This window comes from Mchenga conophoros, linkage group LG9, assembly GCF_057382185.1.
Source record: "Mchenga conophoros isolate Kocher_MC1m ecotype Shallow Benthic linkage group LG9, M_conophoros_male_GT1.1, whole genome shotgun sequence".
NCBI lineage: Eukaryota > Metazoa > Chordata > Actinopteri > Cichliformes > Cichlidae > Mchenga > Mchenga conophoros.
Genome location: NC_140534.1, coordinates 31,513,723 through 31,529,478, shown reverse-complemented (window position 1 = coordinate 31,529,478; position 15,756 = coordinate 31,513,723). Strand labels below are relative to the sequence as shown.

General features: G+C 43.9%; 1 protein-coding gene across 1 annotated transcript in view; it reads right to left on the bottom strand.

Moving 5' to 3' along the window:
- The window catches only part of LOC146567608 (uncharacterized), a 130,843-nt gene extending 121,677 nt beyond the window's left edge, over positions 1-9,166 (bottom strand). The window contains exon 1 of the mRNA XM_085287541.1: positions 9,059-9,166. The gene's annotated coding sequence lies outside the window, so the exon portion shown is untranslated. The remainder of the gene's footprint in view (positions 1-9,058) is intronic.
- Positions 9,167-15,756: the final 6,590 nt, after the last annotated feature.

The following is a 15,756-nucleotide window of genomic DNA, read 5'->3' as shown; positions in this document are numbered from 1 at the left end:
AAAATGAGTGCTATGGGGACCCTGGCTGAGAGTCTGACGGAGGTCAAGTGGTGGAACGACACTTGGCTCCAGGCAGGTCTCCCTCATGCATGAGTAACACGAAGAACTTTGGTGCCTTGTGTCTTGCTTTTTGCTGTGTAGCAAGTTGTCCTTAACGTTCCAGCGAATAGGTTTATGCTGCAAACCTATCAGTCATATTCTCAGCTGAAGCCTCTTTCCGATTGTTTGAAGCATCTGGGAAAAAGGCTTGTGCAGAGAAGAAAAGGTGAGCGCTACCATCAGTCCTGTGTCATGCCAACAGTAAAGCATCCTGAGACCATTTATGTGTGGGGTTGCTTCTCATCCAAGGGAGTCTGCTCACAATTTTGCCCCAAAACACAGCCATGAATAAAGAATGGTACCAAAACACCCTGCAACAGAGCTACAGATTAAAAATGCACTTGACTTATACTGACATGTATACACTATACATACACTGGAGTGGTTATATAATGGAATCACTGTGATAAGCATCTAACCTACATGTTTAAAATCACAAGACCCGCATATTTACGTCAAATATTATCTACAATTATATTAATGAAGTTTTTGCCACCTGGGATTGTTTTTTCTCGCCTCAGCTGCCAGAAGGCAAGAAGAACTGTATTTTCTTCCTGTTGATATAATTCTGTGTATTAAACTCTGTTCCAAGAATTTTAATCTTTTCCAGAGGATCTTTTTGAGTGCTTTGATTTTGCTGAATCTAAAACAGCTCGATCTCCACATCGTTGGCGGAATAAGTGCGACCTGTGGGAGGTACCTATTGAAATTGGTACCTACCTGGATTATTGAGCACGCATCAAGACATTATTTTATTAATATCTTTAAAATGATAGCAGCACAAACGTAGCACAAATGTTTGACATCATTTTTATAGATTTGGGTAATGTGGGGGGGCTGGTTGACCTTTTGACCTTTACATTTTTGTTAATATCCTGTAAAACAGAGACAGCACAAACGTAGCACAGTTGATTGACACCAGTTTTGTTTGTTTCCATTATTGTGGGGGGACTGGTTGACCTCTGATGACCTCTAGAAATTTTCCTGAATATCTTTAAAATGATAGCAGCACAAATGAAAATTTTTGCAGCATAAACCAGCACAAACGTTTGATACCACTTTTGTTGGATTTGAAGAAGGTGGGGGGGCCAACTTCACTCACATTTAAGGAACCTAGGATCTAATGCCAAAAGGACAAACTATAAACAAAAGAAAACACAGAGCGATGTGTGATCCAGGACTGTTTTTTATAAAATCAAGTTTTTAAATTGTTTTTAGGTGCTACTGTTACGTGTTTGATTCTATTTTGATATAACATTAAACCCTTGTGAACTGAATATGCCTACGGCTCCACCCTCGCTCTGGAGGGGGGAGAAGCAGAGAGTGCTTGCTGGTGCTGTCCTTACGTGACGAAACTATTGAGGAAAAAACGCCGTGTATATCTTGTTTATCATGACTCTGGTTTTACGTGGCCTATAAACACAATTTAAAAACTGGTATATACCACCTTGTTGCTTCGTCTTTAATTGGTCATGGGATTGGCTTACCACGACTACTTTATTCTTCCTCAGTCAAACAGCTCCAGGTGTTGTGCTAGACAGTGATCGTGATTACCGTTCGCGGGAGCGCCCAGCTGCTTAAAGCTGTAGCGTCCAGATTACTTACGTAGTCAGCTACTTCCGTGCAACTGATATAAGATGCAGTAAGCTGAACACAGCTTCAACCCTCTGTTTGTTGAAAAATAGTGACGGACCGCGTTTCCTTGCTAGTAACTGTAACGGCATTGTAACGATAGGAATAGTAAGTAGTTCGATTACTCGTTACTGAAAGAAGTAACGCCGTTATTCCCATCACTGATCCTCACCAGCTGCATCACTGTGTGGTATGACTCCTGCACTGGGTCCTGCAGGAAAAAAATGACAACGGGTAGTGAGAGCAGCAGAGAGGATTGTGGGGACCTCTCTTGCCTCCCTCTCTAGGAGATCTACTGCGCCTGCCTCATCCGGAAGGTCCTCTTCATTACAGGTGACTCTCTTCATCCCTTAAACAGCTTCTTCAGTTTGCTGCCATCAGGAAGGATACTGAAGAGCCTCCGGGCCAGAACCCGCAGACTGAGAGACAGCTTCGTCCATCAGGCTGTCAGGATGCTGACCATCTCTGAATCGAGAAGGGGGGCCCAAGGGTACATCTTTCGCCATCTTACAATGCTGTGATTGCAGCCATTCCCCAACTCTCGGTGAATGGTACTCATGGCCATTTGAGAATCTGTGTCTTTGATTAGTAGTCGTTGATGAATGGTCATAAGAATTTGCATACTAACAATCATGGAACTAACCCCCCAGCCCATTGTTCATTCAGTGGTGCTAGTTTCCTTCGCTGTGCAAATGTACTGTTTATAAGGTTGGGGAAACCTGCAGTCAGCTGAGACTGAAGTCACTTGGATGACTGACAAAACGTTTCTCCCACTGAAAATGTCCAGGTGAACAGAATCAACTTTTGGAATTTACTTACCTGGATGATTGAGCACACATAAAAGACATTATTTTATTAATATTTTTGAAATGATAGCAGCACGAACGACAATTTTTGCAGCACAAACCAGCACAAACGTAGCACAATTGATTGACACCGGTTTTGTTTGATTCCATTAATGTGGGGGGGCTGGTTGACCTCTGATGACCTCTAGAATTTTTTATTAATATCTTTAAAACGATAGCAGCACAAACGAAAATCTTTGCAGCACAAACGTTTGATAACACTTGTTGGATTTGAAGAAGGTGGGGGGGCCAACTTCACTCACATGAATAGGGAGGATGGAGTAGGTTGAAGTTTATTAGATTGATCAGTTTTGCTGAACTCTGAAATATTTTGGGTGCAGTGTATTTTTTGCATACAGGTATAACAATAATAATTACTGTTTTTTTTAACTTCAGTATGAAGTTATACAAAAAGCAGCAAGATATTTAAAAAACAGTTTTATTGATTAAAAAGCAGATATCCAAATTTATGATATCGGTATCGCACATAAAAAAGTGGTCGACCCCTCAGGGTTAAAATGTAACTAGGTGGATATTTTCATTGACATCATGTGTTTACATCACATAAGGTTTCTCCTCAGTGTGGGTAAACATGTGTTGCTGCAAGCTCGAGTCTGTTGTAAACTGTTTGCCACAGCAGTACACAAGATGTCTGGTGTGAATGCGTAGGTGTCTATTTCGGCTCTCTATGTGGCTGTATCACACTGATGTTTGCACAGAGCAGACAATGACGTGAATGTTTGGGCACATTGGTAACAGTGAAACAGTTTATTAGTAACGTGGGATCGTTTGTGTTTGGAGTATGAACTGAGATTCCTGAAGCTCTTGTCACACTAGTCACAGCTGTAGTTTCCTTCCATGTGTGTACGTTCATGATTGTTACAATTACCTGAATGTGAGAAGCTTTTGTCACAGTGTCTGCACTTGTATGGTTTCTCTCCTGTGTGGACTCGTTTGTGTGTTTTAAGCTCCAATGCAGAGATGAAAGATGACCCACACTGATCACAGAGGTGCTTTTTAACCCCACTGTGAATGAGTTCATGGCATTTTAATCTACTTGATGTGGTGAAGCTTCTCCCACATTCTTTACAGTTTTTCAGTTTGTCTCCAGTGTGTTTACGCTGATGTACTTTTAGATTGTCTTTTCGACTGAAAGTTTTTCCACAAAGATCACAACGAAAGTCTTTCCCACCACCACAGTGACGACAGGGTTGAGAACTGGATCCATCTGTGTCTCTCTGCTTCTAAACAAAGACACAAAGACAGTGTAAGTCAGTCCTTCAACATAAATAAAGAGCATCTCTGCAGACGTCCAATTACATTTTACTGTTTCAGTTAACACATTTTACTGGGCTGCAATAACTACAATACTACCACCATAATACTACAGTAATACTAAAATCATAACTGAAATGAAAATCTGAATAATCACTCAGAGCTGCTTTTCCATGCAGTAGAATTGCTAACATGCTAACACAGTTTAATGAGCAGAGTTGTTCCAAACAGTCAGGCTAAAATGACAAGATAACAATATAAATACATACCTCACAGTAACTGCACTTGTAGAGTCTCTTTCTGGTGTGGATCTGTTGGTGCCTCAGGTAACGTGGAGCTTTAAAAGTCTTCTCACACAGGTCACATTTATAAGGTTTCTCCTCAGTGTGGGTAAACATGTGTTGTTGCAAGCTTGAGTCTGTTGTAAACTGTTTGCCACACTGATCACAGCAGTACACAACATGTCTGGTGTGAATGCGTAGGTGTGTATTTCGGCTCTCTATGTGGCTGAAAGTTTTTCCACAAATGTCACAGCTGTATGCCTTAATTCCAGAGTGGGTAATTAGATGCCTCTGTAAGCTGCTACTGTGAGTAAAAGCTCTGCCACACTGATCACAGCTGTACGGTTTAACTCCACTGTGGATGAGTTGGTGTTTTTTTAGGTAACCCTTCCAGGAAAAAGACTTTCCACACAAGTCACAGCTGAACGGTCTCTTTCCAGTGTGGATGACCTGATGCTGTTTTAGGAATGCCTTAAAAGTAAAATCCTTCCCACACTCGTCACAGGTGTGTTTTTTCTCTCCCTTTCTTCTGTGAGGTTTGTCGGCCTCCTGAGAGCGCTGACTTCTCGCTCCATGTTGGTCCTGCAGTGACAGAGATACAAACAGAGGCAGTGAGTGAAATGCAGTCGTGGAACAAACTCAACCTTCAAACTCCCTCCATTAACACTAGTTTTAAACCTGAAGGTGGAGTGTGGCACCAAACACCTTAAAGGTCTCTTATCCCCACCTGCTGGTAGTTCTGACACATTACATCCAACCCGGTGTTAAAAATAATTCATGACTGTTTAAACTCTAAGATCATGCCCATCCCTCCTGCTGTACACAGTTATTAATGCTAGCATGCTAACACACTCAGAAAAGTAATAAATGTTTACCAAGTCTATACTTTTTTATGTTTCCTGTTTCCTATTATATATTTCTATCATTTTGTCATTTTTCAATATTAATAATTACAATGTAACATTTAAAAGTTGATTCAGTGAAGGAAAATATTTTACTTTTGCTCCCTACATTAGAAAAAGAAAATCGTATTTTGTACTCCTTACATTTACAAAACAGATGTGTTACTTTTAAGGCATCTGAGGGCTTTATTTCATCACTGCAGGCATCAAACATCAAACCAACTTGAGAAACGGGAAAAGTAACACATGAAAGACAATCCTGATCGTGTACTAATCACCAGAGTATGAAACATACACTCAACAAAAATATAAACGCAACACCTTTGTTACTGCTCCCATTCCCCATGGGATGGACGTAGAGACCTAAAATTCATTCCAGATACACAATATAACCATCCCTCCCAAACAGTGGTCACAAATCAGTCCAAATGTGTGGTAGTGGGCACATCTGCCATATTGAGATAATCCATCCCACCTCACAGGTGTGCCACATCAGGATGCTGATCTGACAAAAGGCCACCCTGGAATGTGCAGTTTTTTGCGCTAATGGGGGTCTGGGGACCCAGAACCGGTCAGTATCTGGTGTGACCACCATTTGCCTCATGCAGTGCAACACATCGTCACATGGAGTCTATCAGATTGTCAATTGTGGCCTGTGGAATGTTGGTCCACTCCACTTCAATGGCTGTGCGAGGTTGTTGGATATTCGTGGGAACTGGTACACGCTGTCGTATACGCCGGTCAAGCACATCCCGAACATGCTCAATGGGTGACATGTCCGGTGAGTATGCTGGCCATGCAAGAACTGGGACATTCTCAGCTGCCATCTGCCCTGAACAATGTGAACCATGATTCATCCGTGAAGCGCACACCTCTCCAACGTGCCAGACGCCATCGGATGTGAGCATTTGCCCACACAAGTCTGTTACGGCGACGAGCTGGAGTCAGGTCAAGACCCCGATGAGGACGACGGGCATGCAGTTGAGCGTCCCTGAGACGGTTTCTGACAGTTTGTGCAGAAATTGTTTGGTTGTGCAAACCAATTGTTCCAGCAGCTGTCTGGGTGGCTGGTCTCAGACGATCTTGGAGGTGAACCTGCTGGATGTGGAGGTCCTGGGCTGGTGTGGTTACACGAGGTCTGCGGTTGTGAGGCCGGTTGGATGTGCTGCCATATTCTCTGAAACGCCTGTGGAGATGGCTTATGGTTGAGAAATGAACATTCAATGCACGAGCGACAGATCTGGTTGACATTCCTGCTGTCAGCATGCCAATTGCACGCTCCCTCATTGCTTGTGGCATCTGTGGCATTTTGCTGTGAGACAAAACTGCACATTCCAGGGTGGCCTTTTGTTGTGGGCAGTCTGAGGTACACCTGTGCACTACTCATGATGTCAGATCAGCATCCTGATGTGGCACACCTGTGAGGTGGGATGGATTATCTCAATATAGCAGATGTGCCCACTACCACACATTTGGACTGATTTGTGACCACTGTTTGGGAGGGATGGTTATATTGTGTATCTGGAATGAATTTTAGGTCTCTACGTCCATCCCATGGGGAATGGGAGCAGTAACAAAGGTGTTGCGTTTATATTTTTGTTGAGTGTAAAAAGAGATGAAAGAGGCAAAACTGTGAGTCATAGTCAGGAGTTAAAGTGAGACGTTGTTCTTCCTTCTTTTTTGCACAGCACCTGAACAAACAGGTAATTTCAAATGCAGCGTTTCTATCAACAAACATCAGCAAACACACAAACTGTTTGTGTGCAGTTTGTCTCACAGTGTGTTGCTGGCTAAAGGTCCAGCTGCTGTACATCACAGGGAGAGAAAAGAAATAGAGCTAACTTCACTCAGAGATGGAGAAAGATAAGACACACAGGACAGGAGAGGAAGAAGAGAGGTTAGATTTAAAGGGAAGGACTGCTCAGTGGGATTTGATCAACTGGAGATTAAAGCTTACATGTAAGTCCTCATGTGTTGACATCAGATATTGGGTCTGTACATGTGACATTATGTTTTTTCAGGTTGTGAAAGATGCTGCAAAACAATCTGAGGCAGATTAACTGTGTTATTTAAAGACTGCATGAAGATCCTCTGCAGGTTAGTGCAGGATAAACAGGTTCGTTTGCTGAACTGTGATGGATTTAAAGTAAAGAACAGTGTGTGACTGGTGCACAGTGACTGTGGTGCTCATGTCACAGTTAGATTACATCAAGTGTAGCAGAGATTCATTTAAACTGAAGCTCATGATGCTGACATTCATTCACTGAGTTCCACCTTCATACCAACAGTATAGTGTCTAATATAAAGACAGTGTACTGTCAGTGTAGAGGATAGAAACCAGCCAGGACAGCTCATGAAACATCTGCTGACATCTGGTTGAATTCAGTTGTGTACATCCACAGAGAGCAGCAGGTCAGCTGATCACAGCCTGTACTTTAAGAAAATCTACTGGAGCTCTCAACAGAAATTATTGTGAGCTGTGATTCTTTTCCCCACGCTGAGCCACTACAGCTGATTTTAGGGTTCCCACCTGCTCAATCCCACTTTAACCTCTTCCCTGCTCATGTTCCTGTTTAGAGGCAAAGTCACCCTCTGCAATGTAGGCAACAGAAAATACACACATGTTTCATTTTCCTTCATTTTCTACTTAACTGATTCAAACAGAGAACCTTTATTAGAAATAAATAGTTTGTATTTCATCTACTAATATTATTTTATTATTACATTAATATAGTACAACATTCACTTAGTTTTGGATAAAAACGTTCTTCAAGGAGCTACTTTTACTACTGTTCCTCAGCCCTCAGCCTTAACACTGGCTCTCCACAAGGCTGTGTACTGAGTCCCCTACTGTACACTCTGTACACTCATGACTGTGTTAGTTCCCACCCAGACAACGCAGTCATCAAGACTGCAGATGATACCACTGTGGTGGGGCTCATCAGAGCTGAAGTTCAGAGGCTGTCAGATTGGTGTGTAGATAACAACCTGGACCTCAATACCACCAAGACAAAAGAACTGGTAGTTGATTTCAGAAGGAGGAAGACTGAGCTGCAGCCTGTCAGCATCAACGGGGAGTGTGTGGAAAGGGTCTCCAGTTTCAAGTTTCTGGGTGTGCACGTAGACACAGACCTCCAATGGAGCTCTAACATCTCTGCAGTTTTAAAGAAGGCCCAACAGCGTCTCCACTTTCTGAGAATCCTCAGAAAAATGGACCCGAAGAAGGAGCTGCTGACCGTCTTCTACCGCTGCTCCATTGAAAGTGTGCTGACATATTGCATCGGTGTGTGGTTCTCCAGCTGCACCACAGCACAGAGAAAGGCACTCCAGAGGGTCATCAATATGGCCCAAAAAATCATTGGACATCCTCTTCCCTCCCTGAAGGACCTGTACAGCACTCGCATCTCAAGAGGGCACGCAGCATCCTACGGGACGGTACACACCCAGGACACCGGCTGTTGAAGCTGCTACCATCTGGCAGGAGGTTCAGGCTGCTGAGGTCCCGAACAAATGGACCCAAGGACAGCTTTTACAACAGGGCAATAGCCCTAAACAGCGCTAACAGCTGACCTGACTGACTACCTACCTGGACTTTTTTTTTTATTTGGAGGGGGGGGGGGGGGGGGTTAACACGGTAAAATCAGTATCATATATATTATTATATTTATAACAAGGTGCAATAATAACAGTGTGCAATACAAATACACTTGTTCTTCTTTATTATACTGTGTTGTGTTGTTTGTGTTGCGTTGTGATGTGTCAAATCTTGTCGTGTTGTGTTACATGTAGTGCAGATGTAGGACAGTTTTCCAATTTCATTGTACTATTGTACTATGTATGACTGTGCAATGACAGTAAAGAGTTAACTTAATAATAAAGAATAACAATTGCTTGTGACTTCTTAATGTTTGTAAACACAATTTAAAAATATATAATAATATACAACACAGTCATATAACCGGTTGGGAGGATGAGAGTTTTAGACGTGACTGATTATTTGGTGAAACTGTGATATTTTCCTCACCTTCTGTGTTGAGCTCATTGTTTCCTCTGTAGTGACTCAGCTGAGTCCAGATGGCTGAAAATGTTCCTCTGCTGCTCCGTCAGACTCTTCTCCTCCTGCTGATCAGCTGAGACACAAAACAGATCTTTGTTAGGCTCCACACTGCACTGAAGAGTCAAAGTGTCTCATATGTTCATCTGACAACACAAAGTACAAATTTCACTCTGATTGCTTGTAGAAATCTTGTGAGACGTGTTGTGCTGCAAAGTGAGGAAACTCTCTCACTCACTTATACTTCAGGAGGAACTTTGTGACATTGGCTCTAATATTCTAAGCAGCCCTTTACTATGACAGGGCCAGAAAGTCCTATTTGAAGGTTTGGGAGAAGGACCATGTTAAAGGTGGATTGGGGTTTATACACTTTGTTATGATACAGGTAAGGCTGTAAGAGCCTGAGAAGGTGTCCTGAATGAAGCTCTAAAACCAGTTTTCAGCTAACGACTCTGCTTCAGTCTGGAAAACAGCAACTACAAGTTTAAAGACTCCATCAACAATTCACACCCAGCAACAGCCTGAACAGCTCCTCCTGTGGTTTCCACAAACAGGGACAGACCTGTTACTCCCCCACCCCACACTTTCAACTCCTTCAGCCCCCCAGTCCCACCACCTCCACCATTCCCCAAACTTTGATTCTGTTCATCTGGACGTAGCTTTTTGTGGGAGAAACATTTCGTCACTCATCCAAGTGACTTCTTCAGTTTCAGCTGACTGCAGGTTTCCCCAATCTTCAACAGAGCATTTACATAATGACTGAAACGAGCACCACTGAAGGAACAATGGGCTGGGAGGTCAGTTATTGAGCATTAATATGCAAATTCTCATGAACACTGAACAACAACCACTGATCAAAGCTCATTGATCAAATGCTGTGATTGCAGCGACTCCCCAACTCTCTGAATGGTACTCATGGCCATTGATCAGCGGTCTTTGATTAATGAGCTTTGATCAGTGGTTTCAGTGGTTTCCTTCCTGCTTTGACTGCAGCTGTGTTTGACACAGGAAGACATTATTACATTCAACACTCTCCTGCACATTAACCACCACAGTATATTTTTATTCTCTGTGCTTTCAAATATGAACACTGTTTACTTTCATCTCTGTTTCATTAGTTTTTGTTAACATCTTCCTGTGCATCACTTTACAGCAGCCAGACTCATTAAAATGAGAATTTGTAGGAGTTCACTTCCTCTCATGTGTTCATCCACAGCAGCTGGACAATAAAGTTTATTGTGACCCTGATACTGCAGCAGATCGCTCTCATCCATTTCCTGTTATCACTTCAAATAGAAACGAGGCTGTAGAGGTTTGGTGCAGGCAGAAAAACAGCTGCAGGGACAATGAAAAGACTTTTCTGCTCCAACTTCTCCCAGCATGCTGAGCTAATGATTAGTTGGTGTTTTTCTCCAAACACTCTCTCACTCTTCTCTCAACGTGTTCACAATAAACTGAGAACAGACACCGAGGAGAGCAGCAGAAGACCTCATTCAGGAGCTAAACTCAACATGAACTGAACTCACAGTAAAGTTAGCTCGGTGCTTACCTTTAGATGAGCCCACAAACCGAGAGAAACTCCGCGATGAAGCTGCAACTCTTTCCAAACACAGGAAACAGATCAGGGAGCAGAGACCCACGTGGTTCACGCTGATCTCAGCTACGATCCAGGAGACAAGGGTGGGCAGATCGATGCAGATATCGATCCAAACGTTGGTATTACTTTATTCTCTTTGAATGGAAAAGCAGCTCTCTGTGCAAACACCTCCTCTCATGGAGCATTCTTACTTTGTTCCACCCAATGACTGTAGAAAACATGGACGACGCGACAGCGCCTTCTTCTTTACAAACAGCAAAATGGTGCATTACCGCCACCAACTGGTGTGGAATGTGACAAAATAAAATAAAATATTCAAATTCTCCCGAATTCTTCCCCTGGAGCACCTTCCTTGGAGGGCTCAACCCGGGGTTGTGGTCATGGCCTATTTAGGGCTCTGTTGGCTCTTAGGTGACAGTTTCCTCGTGGCTGCGTGCAGCAGGGCTAGGGGAGGGTCTGTGCTGACGGATGTGGGTTACTGACCTGGTAGCCTGGCTGACCCTGGTTGGGTCCTGGACGGGCGTTGGGTTCTGGGGGTGCTCCGTCTCTGGGCTGGGGCCCTTGGGTCTCAGCCTGGGCATCGATTGTCTTGTGTAGTCTGGAAGATGAGTGGATGACGAGTTGGGTGCAGTTTTTTCTGTGGTGGGGTCAGGTGGGCTGTCCCGGGCTCTGTGGGGCCAGGCGGCGCTGTTGAACTGGGCCCCGGTCCGGATGGGCCTGGGGCCCCTTTCCCTGGTGGGTTGCAGAGTATGGGGGTGCCTACTGGGGTCAGCGGGGGAGCTGGCCCCAGGGAGGGGTCACTTGCCCCTCCCTTCCTTCCCTCCCCATACCCAGCTGCCTCCCTCTTCCCGCTCCACCACAATCACCCACACATGCAGGGCCTTGGGGTAAAGGTGTGTCACCAGGGTGCAGGGGAGGCATCCCCCCCTCTGTCCCCTTCTGGCTGCCTGTGCCTCAATTTTATCCCACAACTTAGACATTCACATTGTTCACACTCTCATAACACATACATATAGGGCTTTGGAGTTGACGTCACGCCGCAATGCATTGTGGGAGCGCAGCTCCATTTTCGGGGTCTACGAATCAAAGCAAACACACTGTGTTGGAACGACGACGACAAGAAACATGCTTAAAAGCAGCTCAAAAGAAAACGGACGGTATAGAGACCGATTGCGTCCAGAGGCGAAGCAGCGGTACTTGAAAAAAATAGAGTGCATCGCAAATCTGGACCCATATGAAATACGGCAGTGGAGTAAAGACCCAGACGACTTACCGCCACTGTCCTACCCCGATATCTTCACGTATCTTGTTTGTGGAGTAAGCGCTTACACAGCCAACCAGTTTTGTAATTACAAGTCACTGGAGGCGCACATCCAATTTACAAATGGCTGGGTGCAAGATTTGGCTATTTTCAAGCCGCCAAACTCTGAGTACGTCGTCAAAGTAAGTTAGCTGGAGTGCATCGAGTGAAATAGCCATTGTCCACCCCCCACCACAATTAATGTTATACATTTATCATTGAACTGCTAAAATATCGTTATCATATTATATGCCCGTAATTGTAAAGTACATGCAAATTAACACATTGATAATCGGGCAAATTATTAACGCCAATTTGTGTCCTTCCTGTCTCATTTCATTTATTGTCTTTACATCAACCAATCAAGTCACTCCATTCGATGTTTGATCGCAATTTCTATAACTTCCGAGACCACCAACGATGATATTATTCAGCTATAAAGTGTGATGTGAACATATTTAGAACTTACCGGAATGAAAATGTCTTGAGCACACCAACTGATATCTGGAGACGTAACAGAACTTGATATCAGCTTGTCTCACGGCTGCTATCCAGGCTAGACGCCTTCGTTTGGTAATATCCGATACATGAGCTCCTTCATGTTGCTTCCAGGTTGGGAAAGCATAAAAAGACAATCCAACCTTATTCCCGTGCCGGTCGTAAGATCGAACATTGCAGCCGACAACACAGCAAGTACGAAACATGGCTATGCTTTCGCTCCTTACTTAGACCCCCAAAATGGCGGATCGGGCCAAAATCCTTTCCACGCCCACCCCTGTGACATCACGCTCCAAAGCCCTATAGGATCTTTGGGGTGGGCACGCTACACGGACTCCAAAAGACCATCGGGGTGTACACCTCACCCCTGGCGTCGTTGCCCACCTCTCAATTTTAAATACACGTAGACATTGAGGGCTAGCAGGAAGGGCTACGTGCTTACCTGCTGCTCTCTGGCAGGTAGCTCCAAGCCCTCCTGGGTTTTAAATGCACCTTAGAACACACATGCATCAACACTACAATGAGCGGGTGGAGGGAGGTTTGGAGTCTTCTCACACCCCCATTCTCTGCGGCCTGCTGGAGCGGGGGGGCTAGGAGGAGGAGTTGGCCGTCCGACTGGGGTCTGGAATGTGGGGCCTCCCTGCTGCTGCGGCGGTCTGCTTCTCCCCACCGCAGGGAAACACCACCTGGGTCTGGGTGCATTTTCCCCCTCCAGGGGGACCTGGGGCTTAGAGCACGCTTGGGGAGTGTGATCGTGTGTACAGCGTCTCTTTATGTCTGTCTCCACATTGGTTGAGTGTGGAGTAAGTGCATATGAGAACATGAGGGTGGAAATGGATGTTTGTATCTGTGTGTGCCTGTATGTCTGTGTCTATATGTCAGGTTGGGTATCAGACGTCACCTCTTTAGGGACATCTCAGGCCCTCTAAGGTTTGGAGGCCTATCTCCCCCCACCACTTCCGCTGCCAGTGGCGGACGCCCTCAGACTTCAGTACGTTGGTGGTTTTTTGTGTCTGGGGATGGGCGTCCAGGTACACACTGGCTCACTCCTTGGTGGATGCTTATCGGGGCCACTTCGGGGGTGGGGTGCCCTCGGCCTCTCGGCCTGGGGCTCGTTCACTCTGGCACAGCTGGCTGCCGGCGGAGCTCACGGGCACGTCACTGCAACCCCCCTGGCTTCTGCTCCGCGGCTGCTGAGTGAACCCTCATCTGGGACTCTCCTCAGCTCTTTCTGGGACAGTGGCGCGGCTGCCCCTCTGTTGGTCTTCCTTGGTCTCTTGTGTTCTGGAGGCCTCTGGATGTCTGGAGTTTGATCTCCTCCATACCTGCTTCATGCCCTGGAGGACGGGGCTGTTGCTCCCCACACCCTCTAGCAGATCATTACATGAAGGAACCTTTTAAATACAAGCACGCTCATGCTCACAGGTGTACACACGGGTGCTCACACACACAAACTACACCCTTTTTGGCTCCTCAAAGTACACTGTGCGCTGTCGATCTTATGCGCTGCACAATAATGTTTAATATTTAGTATTTACTGTTATATTCCCATAGATCATCATGATGATCGTCACTGATCCTTTTCCCCACCTTGATATTAAATTCAGGAACTATAAATGCTATCCCACTTTGGTTGGCTGTATTCTTTGATGCAACTGTGTAGATTTTGACATAAATCTACACAGTTGCAGGAATATACTGATTAATATATTCCTGCACTGTATGTGAATTTAAGATAACACCCTTCTCCTTGGTCTTTTTGTTTAACAATGTGAAATCTACTACTGCATCAGGGAGCATCCATGGTGGTATTGTAGGCATCGGTACTGTTTGATGTATGTTTATCTTGTCCAGATTAAGTTCAGCTGTTTTCTGTCCCACTGTCCACCCAAAGCTCTTCAATTGCGTTTTCTCTTTTTCCCAGCATGGTTGGAAAACAGGTTTTGTCAGATGATCGTGAGCATGTCCTTGTAAACTTGCCCAGTAATTCAATATCAGTTGCTCTCTTCTTATTTGAAATGGCATTTCCCCCATTTCAGCCTGTACTGCTGCTGCAGCTGTTGTTTTGAATGCAACTGAGCAAAGTCTAGTATTTTAAAAGGTAATGAAATCTTTCATCAGCTTCATAACCTTTAACCCTGTATTAGTGTTATTGTTTTTGAAACTGACCTGTAATGTTGTCTGTCATCACTGTCAGTGCTGTATGTTTAATATCATTGTGGCTTCTGTGAATCTGTTTTACTGTTTCTGAACTCTCGCGTCTTCTGTTTACAGTCTTTGGTTAGAGAAGTGCTTTTAGCTGCTTATCAGAGGAAAATGTACTTCCTGAACAAAAATTCCCCCTAGAGGCTGAAGACAGTAATGCATATATCATGTTTTAGATTTTTTTTGTTTCTGTTTGTGCATAACAGTAAAATGTTTAGGATGTTGTGGGGATAAAAACAAACACTTCAGTCAATCCACACTGGGACCCTGAAATGTGTGAAGATCTAAATATTTGTCAAAGTAAGATTTATAATATTTGATGTATAACTGTGTGTTATAGGGGAAAAACAAAATCGAGGTTGAGTATGGAGAGAAATAACAGAGTAAAAGAGATTAATGAAATATTACACAGACATAAAGAATCCAATTTTAAAATCAGTCACTCCTGTTAAAAGATATTATTAGAATATGTTTACAAAGCTCTAGATGACATTTAGCCTGCAATAATACAACTTGGAAACTCCCATTGTAAATTAGTGCTATATTTAAAAGGAAATACATACATGCATTAATAAAAAATCAAAAACTATTTTATGACATTAATATAACCACTAAGAAAACCAAACTTATCTAATCAAACTCAGCCTGCACAGTAAAATACAGTCAAATTGATCAAAAACTGAACTGATGACTTCCTACTTAGAGATTCATTTCAGTTCAGTGATGGTGGATTATAACCTCCATTCAAATCATTCAAAAAAGAGAAGAAGAAACTGTAGAACATGTTATATTACACTGTGAGAAGGTAACTGATCCAAAACCTCAGTAACATAAAAATGAAACTGGATCTTATTGATTTACTGCAAAAGGACTCAAGAAGTGAAAGTTATCAGGCCTTATTCCAGTTTTTAAAAGAGAGAAAATTGTTGCTGGTCGACGTTCCAGTTCACACTCCACACCAGTTGGTGGCGGTAATTCATCATTTTGTTGTTTGACAACCGCAAATACAATAAACGATGTAAAGAAGAAGAAGAAGGAGGAGGAGGCGAAGCAAAGTGAGGACGCTCC